The 14,504-nt window shown below is 41.5% G+C and overlaps 1 protein-coding gene across 9 annotated transcripts in view; it reads left to right on the top strand.

Annotated features, from left to right (window-relative positions):
- LOC116313396 (receptor-type tyrosine-protein phosphatase F) overlaps nt 1–14,504 on the top strand; it is a 160,155-nt gene that overhangs the window by 37,259 nt on the left and 108,392 nt on the right. For 5 of the 9 annotated variants that reach the window (XM_039602220.1, XM_039602218.1, XM_039602217.1 and 2 more), the window contains exon 1: nt 6,819–7,128. The exons of the other annotated variants lie outside the window; for them this stretch is intronic. The gene's annotated coding sequence lies outside the window, so the exon portion shown is untranslated. Of the gene's footprint in view, nt 1–6,818; nt 7,129–14,504 lie in introns of those variants that run through there. 9 annotated transcript variants of the gene reach the window in all.

The following is a 14,504-nucleotide window of genomic DNA, read 5'->3' as shown; positions in this document are numbered from 1 at the left end:
CCTTTAAATCTAGATGAATTGTAGTTAAACAGATAATGATACCTATTGAGTAATCTAACACTGCTGCAGTAAAAGAAGGACGCATTTCAAAATGACACTATTTTATACTAAATACAAAAAAAAAAGAAAAAAAAATGAAATTATTTTTGCTTCTTTAAGCTGCCGAGTGATGATGATGATGTCATTTTTTTTCCCCATTTTGGTCAACAGAGGGCCCATTTTATTTTCCTTGTCAGTCAACCATTGCTGGAGAGAGCAACCCTGCATAATGCAAAATGGCCCAAGTGATGGATTACTCTTTCATTTGACAGGCTTTTCTTCTGCTGAAAGTATGTGTGTGCGTTTGCTAAGGGGTCCACGCATGCTAGGTCTAAGGCTGACGTGCAGAATTTGAATTACATATGTACTGATTTGCTAATATTCCAAATTTTAAAAAAAACCCTTCAGTGTTGCTCTCTGTTGGGTACATTTAAACTATTATTAAGTATGTTAGGCAACATTTTTTGTGCTCTCACCTACATTGGTGATAATGGTAGTTTTAGTTAAAGCTGTAAGCAATCAGCAGTCAGGTGGGTGACAAATCAAAGGGTTATTATGTTCTGCAGAGAATTTGGCTTGCTTGACGGCTGGATCACTGCAAATGAAAACATAGTTGTCCTGCGTGATCGCTTTTATCTGCAGTGAAGCATTTCTATCCTGATGGAAGCAGTCTTTTCCAGGATGACAGTCTCTCCCTACAAAAGGACACGAGGGGTCACTGATTGGTTTGACGAGCATGAAAATGATGCAAATCATATCTTATCAGGGTTATCGTGGCTCAAAACAGACCTTTAGGCAGTGACTATATAAGTAGGGAACAATGGTCTGCATACACCGAGGCTTATTTTCATAGAAATCTGTTCATGTTTGTTATACTTGAGTAAATGAAACCCTATTCAACCAAAGAGGTTAAAAAAATAAATGTTATTACTGTGTTGTTGATTTTCCTTTCAGCTCTGGCTAAAATCCTCCTTGGAGTTCTCAGAAATGGTGTTTGATCTCTCCAGATGTGTTTAAGAGACGTGTCAAATCAATATAAAGGCTTATCAAACCTCTTCTGGGGGCACATTGTGACTCGGCGTCTTACTAGGACATGTTGGTGTTTGTTTGTTTGTTTTTTCCATTTAATTTGTGGTTTGTTTTCTTTCATAAGTGAACACAGCCTCCTCTAACAGAGGGAATAATTTCACGTCCCCTTTCTTTTTACTCCAGCAACGGGATGTACTGTGGTGCAAAGCAAGCTTCGGGAGATTTCACTAATGAGAGCTATTAACCACGTTGAAGTTGATTTGTGGTTTTGAATGCATCCTGTTGTGATCAAGTTGTTTTTTTCTAAATGCTATTGGCAAATTATTAGGACAATGAAATGCTTTACTTGAACAAAATGGGTTTGTTCTCTGGAAAATTCCTTAGAAATGCGAGAAGCACATTTCGTTCTGTTTTCGTGTGGCTGAAGTCCAATGCATATTGACGCTGGACACGCACAAAGCCTAGAGTGTATTAGAAAAGCAGTTGACACTTCTCTGCGTAGCCAGTCAGGATAATCATTTTCTTGAGTGCTAGCACAGTGTGCTCTGTTTGAGGTGGAAATTTATTGAAGGAAAGCATCTGGAAGGCGGTCCTGTCAGAGACAAAGTGTAGCCTTCTCTGGTTGGGAGAGACTACTCTGTGGGACTTTTATTAGGAGCTTCTCACTGAAAGCTTTTCAGATTTATCAAAGTCTCCTCAGCGCAGGGCATACCTGCTGCATCTGAGCTATTGCAGAGACTATTCTTTAGTACATGTTTGTGTTCAAGTTTCTATTACCTGTTTGGATGCTGGCTTAGATATATACAGAAATTTTCTCTTGGAACTGGAAAAAATCTACATGATTAATCTGAAAAACTACTGTCCCAGAAATAATGGCAGTTTGTTGCATTTTGAGTAAAATGTGGAGTGAAAACAAGAGAACATTCAGGAGCAAATGGCACATATCTATTTCTCCATTGACAACATCTTCACAAAATTGGATGCATTGCAGAAACAGCTTGCATCTTTGCGGACAGCCTGTGAAATGTAACACTGCTGAACAGCTGGTCACAGCACACCACAGCATTGCTTTCTCCACGCTGACTTTTTCTTTATTGGAAAACAAACTAGGCTGCTTTTGCTATCACTCTCTCCACCTACACAGAAGGTGAAACATCTAACGACATCCTGGTCTTGTAACCTTTCAGTATACTTGCAAGAATGTGATGGATGTTTGTTTGTGTGTGTGTGGGTGTGGGTGTGTGCCAGTAATGAGATGACTAGCTTTTCTAAAAGAAATAAAAAAAAAAAAAAAAATGCATGTGACGGTAATCTCAGTGGAACGAACATTGATCAAAAAGACAAAAAGAGGTCGGGAAATTAGACCAGAGGGAGTCATATAAAGGTGAGAAGAGATGTGAAATAAGCCATGTATGCTTGAGTGGATGACATTGAAGGTCACCTGCTGTGATACGTTTGGATCAGTGAAGCCAGTATCTATAGCATTGATTGCCAATTTACCCTTTGAAGTTGCAGAGATGCATTGACTTCCCTGTCTTGCATGCTGTGTGTGACCCTGTTTATATGCCTTTTCACCCACTGGAGATCATCTTAGTGCTAGTGCAGCCAGTACAACTCCTCGGGAGCAGCACTGTGCAAGAATTAGGCATGCAAGATGAAACAGTATAAATGATGCAATGTCACTCGGGCTCGGTATTGCTTCTCACAAACATTAGCGCTTCTCATATTGCATATTTCACCCGAAAGCAACTTCTCCGAGCCACCCGCTTCTTTGCTTTGCCTGCCACCCCCGTACCCCCTCACAGAGTGCCATATGCAAGGAAGTCATACTCTGGAGGGGCTCAAGGAGCACAATAGGCTAGAGGGTAGAGAGGGGCCACAGCTCTGCAAAGTGCCTCAATGTCGCTTCATTTCCCCATTTTAATTGGGCTATCTAAATGCATCCCCGGTTTGTCAATACCCGCCGGGGTCCCAGATAAAAATGATTTGTCTCATGCATTCGGCGGCATGCTCTGCTGTTCCCCTTAGAGAGCGTGCCCTGCTAGTTGTCAGCAGCACAGTGTAATGGAGAGCGCTAGTTGTTTTTCAACCAGTAGTAAGAAGAGAAGTGCTTTCCTGTAGAAGTTCCACCTTTTTTTTTTGTACTTTGATTCTGTGACTCAGTAACAGTAAGCATATACACCTAGCGCTATGGAGACATTATAGGGCAAAGAGGCACAGGGACATATGCACAAATTCACATGAACAACATAACATGGGCCTATAGTTGTACAAGCACGTACACACGCCAGTACCCACTGAAGGTCAGCTCCATGAGACCAATCTTATCTGTGTTTTTATGTGCTCTGTTTTCCAGTGTCCTTGTCTTTTTCACACCTCCTGTTGCCATGTACCATCACCTACCTCTCAGTGTTGGAGCCAGTGTTATCTGCAGACAGTCTTGAGAAAAAAATCAGGGCCAAAAGTGTGTCCTTGGTGGTTCGACTGTTAGGCAGAAGTCCATTTTTATTTATTTTCGTGTCACAAAAGATACATTTCTGCTGCATTTTCAAGCTAGCCATTTTGTGGTTTACTTACTCTGTGCAAGAGCTGTTTTTTATAATCTCCTAGGTGACCTCATGTATATATTAGTGTATATGTGTATGCTAGTATATATTGCTGCTACGTGCTTCCTGCATATTTGTAAGTTATGATATGACCATGTATGTAATGTAAATACCACAGCGCACTATCTGGGGGTGAATTAGCTCACAGACTAGTGGCAGTAACCAAGCCTCACTAAATTGTGAACTGGACTGGGAATTCTAAACTAACAGGTGTTACCCAGCTGTGCTTTTGGGCACGATGACATAGTGCTAGTCTTAAGAGCCCATCAGCAGCAGCACACTGACTTTCACAGCTCAGTGTTTACGACACAGGTCAGCATTTTTTCACTGGCATGCAGCCACAGTTCTGTCCATCAACTATCCCACTGAATGGGAAAATAATCCACATCTGTTTGGAGTGCTTTTTAAGGATTTTTAATTTTTGTGGAGAAATTATATGTTTACATACAGCAATACATCACTTTAGACTGCAGTGTTTCAACAAATATGCCGTGGTCATTCATTTGCTTGGTACTCTGCTGGATCTATACCAAGAAACTTACCTCGAAGCAGAACCCTGTTAAAATGTTTTGGGAGACTTGTTAGATGGTGCAGACAGATATATTGATAAAGCCCAGGGCCAGTGTGATTCATCCCATCCTGCAGCAGTCAGTGCAGCATCCCATCAGATGAATGAAGGTACCACAGAGAAGCTGAGTTAAGATAGCTCGATTCATTGGCTCTTCACCTGCAAATAATCCTGGAGTTGCACAACAGATTTTATGCATGCATACAAAATAAAGCCAGGAAAAAAAGCAATCTTGAAAAAAAAAAAAAAAAAATCAAATTTACACTAAAATTTATTAACTGAGGCTTGCAGACTGGCCTAAATCAAGGAGAGGCTTGCTCCTTTAGATTGAAGAGGTTGTCAACCCCTTTTTTTTTCAGTCTAATGAAATGAGCGGGGGATGGGTGGTTGTCACAATGTTATAAATTCTCTTAGTGGGGGTGCTTCCAACTCAATCCAAGCTCTTTGAAGGGGGTGGGGGGTGGGGCCAAAGATAAGTCCTAAAACAGCCTGAGCCTCAAAACCTCACTCGAGGCAACAGTTTTAATCTTGCATCGGGGCGGGGGGTGGGGTGGGGGTTCTTACTGCTCAGGTTCCATCTGTGTTTTGAGTTTTACATTGCATTAAAATGAGATTACATTTGAAACAGTTCATGCTGTGCAGCTGACACAATACAGTAGCAAACATGACTGTAGCTTACAATTAATTTTCTCTCCCACACTGCTGTTGGGACCACCGACCAATGATCTTTACTCCTGCCTTTTACTTAAGTGTGATTTGTTCAACAGTTTCATCCCAGATTCATTTGACATTTGATGTGGCACAAGCTGTTTACACCCACAGATATACTTTTTCTCCTCTCCCCGGGGATGTGTGGGTGTAATAATTATTTTCCAGAAGGTTCTCTCAAACTCTCAAGAGATTCTAAGAAAATAAGAGGCTTCCAAAACATCCAGATTGTTCTGTTCTCCTTTTTGCAGATAGTTGTGATGTAGATTTCAGTAAGTTTCTATCCATAGTGCATGCATGATATCCCCATTTGTCTTTCGGTTCGATTTTTTTTTTTTTTTTTTTTTAAGTCCATGCAGCTGGAATATATTTATATTTTAGTCCTTTCAAATTGAATCACTTTTTAATCAGATGACCCACATCGCATTTGTTATAAGCTAGAAAGAATGTTAAAGATAAAACAGTTCTTTCTCTTGCAGAAATGTCTGTTGTGTTCTCAGATCTGCAGCCTCCAGTAAAATCAGGCTGTCTTCCATTGTTAACAACAAAGAGAAATGTAGAGCACGTTGCAGTTTGCCATTTCCTCCAGTAAAGTTTAAGCCTGGAACAGATTCAACATTCGTACTCTTGGTAAAAAGCTTTATTTGTCCTTTATAGAATCTCATTGTGATTGTCTTTTGTTATGTTAGTTTATTAAAGTTACTATACTGGCACTTTCCAGAATTAAAGTAGCCAACTGCAGTACAATTCTTAAAACTTAGTTCCACTTTCAGATTACTTAGATTGTAATGTATAATTTAAATATTATTGCAAAATGATGGCCTGTCTTTAAAATCCTATCCTTTCATTGAATTCATTGAGTCATTGAACAGCACTTTCGCCTCATGTTTGTATATATATATTTTTAAAAAACAACACATCATTATGTGGAGGGCGAAATATTGCTGAAGCGCTGTTCAATGAGTCAAGTTACAGTCCACACAGTATCATTGGGATAAATGAGCAAACCTCTCCCCAAGGTCCGGAGGCTCTGTGAGCTATTAAGGCACGGCCGTCTCGCATGGCGAAGCTCCGAGAGCGAGGGAATGTTTTTGGGGAAGAGAATGGTTGTGCTGACATCCTCTCTCGGTGCAATCCCTTGTCCTTGTAGGACAGAAGAGAAAAACAGCACCAGAGGCTGACTTGGCTGTTCCTCTGAGCTCCGTCATAAATCCGACTGAACATTTCTGAACATCTGTTGTGGATGATTAGCTCCATGGCTAGCAGAGTTTGACCAGAGGGAGTGAGAACCAGTGTGTTTGCGAGTCGTGTATGTGTGTACTCGATGCCTTGCAGTTTTAAGAATGAGGGTTTTGCATATTTATCCCCCCTGACCGATCTTCTCCCTTTTTTTCAATATATAGAGAGAAGGAAAAAATATTCTTGTAACTGTTACGTTATCCACAAAACACGTTGGCGGACATGTATTATCACAGTCCCTGGGGAATACTTGTTTAAGTCTCAAGGTCAAACTTAGTTAACTGGTTAAGTTTCACTAATAATGGCAGGGCAGATGCTTGAGTTTCATTTAAAAGCAAGAGTGAGGGCTCATTAGCCTGTGTGAGCTTACACTGGGACACAGTCTTTTCCCTGGAAGGTGATCAATAGATAAGAGCCAGATACAGAGTCTCTAAGCAGCGGGAGTGCATCACAATCACGTGTACTCCTTCCCTTCTACGTGCAGGTAAACCACAATATGATCATTGGTCAGAGTTCAAAAAGGTAAAGCCTCCTCCCTTTTCATACTGAAATTTGACACCATGACATCACACGGTGGGTTTGGCTTCTCCCAGGCAGTCCCCGACTGCCCCTCAGTGTGTGAACAAGCTGTGACTCTGAAGGATCTCTTCCCAAGCTACTCTGCTCTATAGCCACAGCTGGAAACTTATTACTGGAGCGCAAAAAGACAGTTCTACTGGTTTAATGAAATGCTGTGAATGGAATAACTGAGCAGGAACAGGAGACTACTTTCTCTCACACAGGGTATCTTTCAGGAATAATCTTTTGCGGATACTGCTGGATTTTCTTTTGTAGGATTTGGAAACTCACTTTCTGGAATAAGTGCCTCGCAATAAAGAGGAATACAAAGTATTTCTTTAAATATTTCTTTATTTAAGTGGACCTACTTGAGATACATGGGTAAGTTTGAATTTTTTGCCACATAATCAGCCTGACATGAGAAAAACAGAAGTTTTTAGTTCCTAAAACGAGTAATGAGGCACAGGTGCATTTTTTTTGAAAGTGGGTGAACTGTGTAAGATGGTCTGAACTTCATTTGCCTGTGTATCCCTCTCCCAGTACCCTGGTTTTTGTTTTGGGATCTAACTTCTTGCAACTTGCTTGGTATAATAAAAGTAACAATATAAGTTGATGTGTTACACTTCAGTGGTCAGGTATTTTCTTACTACTCTTTTGTCTCCCTTACTTTTGTCCTTGCTCACTCTTGCTTGCGAAGCCAAAACAATAGTTTAACCTCGTGTTGGCTTAGCTCTATTGGCTGGCTCTCTGGCAAATTGCCCTGTCTGGTGCAAGCCCTCCCCTACGTATTCAGAGGACTTTGAAAAGAAGGGCCATAGAATGTCCCTTAGCTACCGCTGCTAAGGTTAGACACCCTGCCGCTCTACTGCATTAGGCCTACGCTGAGGCTAAACAACCTGTTTTTCCAGTTGTCTATATCTTCCTGGGCAATCTCAAGGGTAAAATTTCAGGAGCAAGAATTTCAGTTAGAAGTTGGCTACGAAAGGCTTTGAAATCCCAGATAATTGCAGAGGAGAAGTTCTGAAAGTCACAAAATGTGATTTGTGGAAAACGCTTGAGTCTAGGTTGCCACAAAGCATATGCTGTAATGGGTGTTTCTTTGTGTGTCTTCAAGTTTTTCTTTTACTATAATTATGAAGTATACCGTTATGAGAAAATCTGCAGGGCTCTTTTTGATCACGTTTAACCAGCTCTAAATGTTCCCTTCAGATGCAGTCGTGTGATAAATCTTTCAACTTTCTCAAAAGTTTTTGACCGAGTTTTTTAATCTTGGCCACAGAAAATGTGGCAGTTGTTACTCAGTAACTCTGAAGCACAAAAGGAGGGTTGACGTCAGTGGGAAAATCTTTTACTTTGACCTTTTCCATCAAAGCTGTCTTAAGCTTTCAAAAAACACAGCCAGGACAACATGTTTGTTTCATTTTGTTTGGCCTTTGAAAGGCCCAGACGTCCCCATAAGTCTGCTCTGCTGTAATGGGAACTTTGTGCTATTTGTACCAAAAATTGGTTGTTGTTTTTTTTTTTCTTTTTTTGTTCAGTGTGGAATCTACCTCTGTTAGTGCTGATCTCAAGTGGTTCCCGTAGATGGTTCAGTTTGGTTCAAAATGTCCAATCAGCAGCTCTGTAGTGTCAAAAAAAAAAGACAAAAACTGTCAACTGTGGTCATTTGTTGCAACAGAGCGACCCTTGTCCACCTCTTGGGTGATCTGTAAGTCGACGTCCTTCACCTCTGCCGGGCAGGCCGTCCACTTTTGCGACTGTGCCTCAGTCACCTCATCAGCACTAACGTTCCAGAGAAACATTAAGTGATGTCCCGAGGAAATAACTGCAGCCATTTGTGTACCACTGCTCTTTTATTAAATTCCCCGACCAAACATGGCCTATATAATATGCTTTGCTCAAAAGGCTGTCTTGGTTGAAGTCTTTCCTTCTGAATAAATTACTCTGTGAGGAACAGTCAGTCACTCAATCTTGCTCCCTAACGGATTCCTCAAAAGTAATTATGGGCTGAGCATATGGATTTTTCCATAGAACTTGATTTCTCATCATTGGTGGATTGGGTGATGTGTAATGGCCTGTTAACGCATGACAGATTTGCTTAATCACTCTCATGCCTGTTGGGACAAGAAAGAAGTTGCTTACAATCACAGATCAATCTCTGTGAAGGCGGCTGTGTCAGTGGAGCAAGACATTTGCCGCGACACATACTGTAAATAGAAAACAGAAGGGTTTGTTGGGTTGTTAAAGTTCAAAGCTTTGATGCTGATGCTGAAGCACAGACAAATTCTTTGGTCTCGGACTTTAAAATCTTGGCAGAGGCGAGGGGAGGGGGGGATTTTTCATTTGTTGTGTGTCAGCAATTGTTGCCCGACGCTGACAAGGTCATAGGTAGTTGTTTTATGTTGACGAGGCCCAATTCTCAATACTAAATAAACATGTTTACACAGTTAACATGTTTATGAGTCTGCCAGATACATCCCGCATAACGTGCGATGTCAATCAGCGGCCACTGCCTGTGTGATGTGCTAGCTGTGCTGATAGTCACTTTGTGGTTTTATTTGTGACACTTCCTTCTTGCAGACAGCCACTCATTCGTTGTGACAGGTGCTGAGGAGAAGGTTTCGGAAAAAAGGCCCTTCTTTACCACTAAAATCACCAGTGTTTTGACAAGAATGCTTTTCTCAGCTGCCCCAAGCAGAGAGCTCATTTGATCGAAGTAGGTCTTTGCCTATCCTTTGACATCCGCGCACACGTTGAGGTTTTGACACGAGATCATATTGAGACAGGTTTATTTTAGGGATGGCATTGTTATTTTTGTTGTAAGTAAGTAAGCGATGAATGGAAATCGTCCTGTTTAAAAAAACAAACAAACACATCTACATCTGTTAAAGAGTAGCTTTCGGTCATTGTTAAAAGTGAACTGAAGCGAATCTGGGCGCTCGGAGCGTAGATTACATTCTTGTCTTTCCTCCCCTTCATTCCTTTCTGCGCTCCTGTTTACATTATATATTTTATTCTGCATTTTAAATGTATCTTTTATGGCCTGTTACAGCTTACCAACAGAGGTCTGTTTTGTGCTCATAGCCTTGCACCTTTCATTTAAACCGTGGCTTTTTGCATTACAGCCATGGGTTTCTCAACGGGAACACAAATCCGCTTTGTCAGAGAGGACATTTTCCCCCTTGCACAAAACTCATTTCAATTCCACATCATCCCATTACGCCTCCACATTGATTGAAACAGCCTCCATTTCCAGGGGTAGCTGCATTTTTCTGTAGTCTGCATGTATGACAAGGCCAAAGCTTGTATATGTGCACTATGCGACGGCGCAGGTCCGAAACGTCCAGTGACCATGGCAAATAGAAAATTCTGTAATTCATTAAACTGTTTTCTGAAAGTGGAGAAAGCTAGAGATCACTGTTGTCTCTGTTGCATGATAGTATTCATGCACTAAACTGTTATGTCACTCAGCTATTCCATGATACACTGATACTGATCTTATTGCTGAGGTAGTGTCTTTCGCTGGAGTAAAACAAGGTCAGATTTCTTGCTCTTGGACGACCATTAAAGGGAAATGAACTTTGCAGCTTTACCTTCCTCTTCATTATGGCGGGATAACTGTGATGCTTAACTGCACAAACAAAAAAGAGAAAAAACGTAGGCTTAATTTACTCCGTGCTTGGTTCAGGAAGTATAATCATGTGGCTGATTTATCCCTGGGCCTCCACCAGCACCCTTGTTTGCTCAGCCTCCCAATTTCTTCAAATGCCTTGCTGTGCTTAAACCCGAAATTCTACTTCATTACTTTATCAGCCCTCCTGTCACTTCTTTTATCAGCCCACGCATGTCACTTCTAATGAAATAACGAGTCTTCACACTCTTGGCTACTCATACATGGATTTGGACATGCTTTCATTGGAGAGCACAGAATGTGTGTTTTGTGGTGGGATGCGTTCAAGATCAAACATTTAGTTTTTGTTCATCTTGTGGCTCAATCCTCAAACACAGGCAATAACTCTTCCTCCTGCAGAACTCTTGGGTCCCAGGCTTGTTTTGGGAAGATGGATGGAGATTCATTTGGCTTCATTATAACGCCTGACTTATTTATAGCCTGCCTGCGCAGCGCCTCTTGGCCCACTGTGGCCCGGTAAGGATGCTGGAGGCTGCGGCGTTGATGAAACATTCCTGTGTCCAGGGGGTATTCTCTGAGGAGAGCACTGCTTGTTTAAGGGAGGGCGGTGGGGTGATAATACAAGAACCATGGGCAATGCCACTGAAATCTAATTCCACCAGCCCTGCCTAGCTACAGCATTCCTACTTAAAAGCTTTTCCTCTAGACTTGCGCTGTGGGGTGTTGGGCTTGGTTGTGATGCCACAAAGCCCAACATCATGAAAGAATGCGGTGTGGTCTTGTCTTGTTCCTTGAAGGTAGTTTCCATAACAAACAAGTGAAGGGAAAGCTTGCTTGAAAATATTGAACCCCTAAAACACACTTATATATTCTGCCTATGCACAGTTTGGAGTTCCACAGCACCAATCCCAAAACCTTTATCTGGATCTCCCCCTTTAGCCTTAGAGATTACTGCTTCACAACCCTGGAGCAGGGATGCTGTCTGCCTGGTAATTTGATGGCTAATCCCCTGCCTCTTCCCTACAAATCTCTTCCCTGATAAAGGGGTTGCCTCTACATTAGTAAACATGGGAGACTTGGCGGCCTTGGCTGACTGTTAGACAAGAGGACTGGTTGAGGAAGGGGGAAGTATACGGATAACCAGCGAGGAAAGCCCCTTTGCATTTTGTGCGATGAAATTAAATTTAAATATATGCCAAGTTGAATGTTTATACCAGAGAAAGGACTTTAAACTTGCTGTTAGAGCAATCTGTTTCTTGCATGAGGTAAATAATGCATAACACATTTTTGTACTTGTTGGTCAAAGTCTTAAAAAAAAATATCCCTCTGGTTCAGTATCTCTTGAGCTTTGTGGTTTTAATGGTTTGACGGGGAGCTGTGAAAATGTTGTGCTTTATAGAGCGATTCCATAAAAGTCATTGTTAATGCACATTCATTAGCTTTTTGACCCGAATATGTTATTGCAATGCTACTGCCACGACTAGACACGACTAGACACGATGGCTCACTTAAAAGGAATTCGCTTTCTCAGATCTTACTTCACAGTATTACGCTGGCCTGTATGGACTCGGTACGTGACCGAGCATTACTGATTGCAGACTCAAGTGTTTCATTTGGTTTTAGCCTACATCCCCTGCATCATTTCTGGTTCCCGGCTCACTGTTTATCTCCTGTGATGGTGCATCAACAAAACGCTAAGCCTGGGAATCAAAGCTGATGCCTTCAGCCTAAACATGCTCAGCCAAGTTTAACAGGACTTGGCAAGATAGCATTTAACTAGTCTATGGGATGACCTCATCATGGCGACTGCAACATTGGCTGTGATGGCTTTTCATTTGCTGACCTGACAGAAGCACTTTAGGCGTCAGGGTGGATCTGTTGAGATGACTGACAGGACCTGTCCCTGCACGTCTTCTTGTACGCGGAACGTCCTGGTGTTCGGTTTAATCGTTGTCACAGAGTCAGATGACATGTCAGCAGAAATTTGGTGAGATCTCTGTTTTGAGCACTTTGCAAACAGTCTGAAATCACATCTAAACAGAGTGACTTCAGTAAAGGCCCCACATTGCATGTCTTTTTTGCTTTTTACTAACCCAAGACGTCTTTGAGCAGCATGTATGTGTATTAGTGACTATAAAGATTGGTTAGACTGTGAGCGAGGTTTACTTGGTTTTTTAGCTTTTTTCTGTGTTTTCGTCTATAAATGGCAATAAATCTGTGGCATGTTCACTTTTACTTTGTATAAGTGTATTATGTTCTACTTCACTTTACTTTATGTCTAATTCACTTTTCTTCCTGTTCTTTATGCTGCTGTAGCATGTGAAACCACAAGTGTGAAAGTCTATGTCAACTTTAGAACAGTTTACTGCATTGGATATATTTGTAAGTTTGCACTGAATCTCTGAAGAAGCCCTTGTCTAATTATTATTTTTTTATGAAGTGGATTCTTACCGAACAATTTGATTAGTCATTAAAATCGTCTGACTCATAGTCAGCCTGGATTTTCTCTAACTGGATGCGTCGATGAGGTCTGTAATCACACTGTGTGTACTGTGTGTGTGTTTTGTGTCAACGTCTTGTTAGTGAAGCTACAGAACAGTGACTCTACACTGGCGGTAATTGATAGTCTACGGGCTGTCTCAGCTGCAGGTAAATCCTATCTGTGTGGAAGGGGGTGGGGTAGAGGAGAGAGTATAAATAAGTCTTCCAAGGACTAAGGATTTCAGTATAACTAGAGGCAAAGGGTGATGGTTGAAGAAGTGTTTAATATGGTAGAGGTTTTCCTTTGCAGACACTTAAAATTCTTTCCAGGATAGCACAGGCTTGAATTTACATTTCAGCTTTATTTTCCCGGGTTTCACATTATGTAATGCCCCATGTTGTCTTTCTTTTGCATTTATTCCTTAAACTAGTGCATAAAAACAAAGTGCATGCGCTTAAGTGTGGCTTTTTCCTCCTTTGAAACGCTTCCATCGGACTGGCAGTGAAAATGATTTCTGTGCTTTAGCCAGAGAGATGGACCGTAGAGAGAAAGCAAGATAGAGCAAGAAGGGGCCGAGGGCCAGAGAGATTGGTCCCAGAGAGAGATTCATAGGTAGTAATGAGGACGTTGGTGAAGTGCAGGTCGTCGTGTTGTGGCTCTGGCCTGTCAGTATAATGGACCTTACTAGTCAGCTGGCAATCGATTGTACTGCTCACGACCTCGGCCGCCTGTTGTTCTTCACTCTTCCTGTCTGTCAACCTGCCACCCAGAGATGGAGGACGAAGCAGAATCTTTTCCCAGACGACAGATGCCGTGTCCAGATACTTTCTCATTACCTGAAAGGTGGCCTGAGGAGAGGAAGGCAGGTCTACCTCCAAATTTCCATCTAACACAATCTGAACAGAAAGCCAAGTACTGTTGTAATTAATTATTACTATTGTAATTCATTTATTTTTTGCCTGTGGCTAGTAAGCACCAATCAGAATTCAGTTGGTTTGGGACTACAACTAATCATCTACTTTTATTATTATTATTATTTTTAATAACTAAAAATTCGGCTAAAAAAAAAGCCCAGCAAAGAACCTGAGGCATTGTTCTAATTTTTATGAGCTAAATCAAGTTAATATTTGTGTTGTTTCTTGTTAAAGCACATACAGCATTTAACTGATGTTTATATTTGCTATTAATAACTTTCTGCTATCGTAAAATATGGTTTTATCTGCCCTGATACCTGTCGATATCTCATGTTCATATCATGTAGGAGAATATGTTAGATTAGAAACTTATTGGCAGACATGCCGAGTTTAGAGCCTACGTCTTCCTAATTGATAGCTCTAGAGCATAGTTACTTTCTGCCAGCATTATCCTCATTTGATGAACATTGTCCAAGCTGAGAGTCCCTGCTTCTCTTGCCCTTTATCGAATGGCCTCTGCCTATTCCACACTCATCTCTTTTACATTTTAAATCCTCCAGCCTCTGGAGAGCGATGGGGATATATGGTTCCATCTGCTCCAGCAGACTGGCTCGTGGCTCAGACAGAGAGAAAGAGACAGAGAAGAAGGAATGGTCAGGGAGAGAGAGGAGGAAGCAGGGGGATGGAGAAACAGAGAGTGACAGAAAGACAGAACAGCTTATTAGAATCT

Source organism: Oreochromis aureus, linkage group 18 (genome assembly GCF_013358895.1).
Source record: "Oreochromis aureus strain Israel breed Guangdong linkage group 18, ZZ_aureus, whole genome shotgun sequence".
NCBI classification, from domain to species: Eukaryota; Metazoa; Chordata; class Actinopteri; order Cichliformes; family Cichlidae; genus Oreochromis; species Oreochromis aureus.
This window is presented reverse-complemented; position numbering and strand designations above follow the sequence as displayed.